Below are 286 nucleotides of genomic sequence, written 5' to 3'. Positions count from 1 at the left end.
GTAGTCACCTGGAATGCATTTCAATTAACAGGTGCCTTGTTAAATTGTGGAAATAATTTTTAATTAATGCATTAAGCTTGAATCAGTTTGCATTAGGAGTAGGTTGGGTATACAGAAGATGGCCCTATTTGGTGAGACAAAGTCCATATAATGGCAAGAACAGCTCAAATAAGCAAAGATAAATGTAATGATGGACACAGTTGTTTAAGACATGAAGGTCAGTCATCACGGAACATTTCAGGAACTTTGAAAATTCAGCCAGTTGCAAAAACTATCAAGAGCTATG

This window comes from Oncorhynchus nerka, unplaced genomic scaffold (genome assembly GCF_034236695.1).
Source record: "Oncorhynchus nerka isolate Pitt River unplaced genomic scaffold, Oner_Uvic_2.0 unplaced_scaffold_2476, whole genome shotgun sequence".
In the NCBI taxonomy this organism is placed as follows: Eukaryota; Metazoa; Chordata; class Actinopteri; order Salmoniformes; family Salmonidae; genus Oncorhynchus; species Oncorhynchus nerka.
This window is presented reverse-complemented; position numbering follows the sequence as displayed.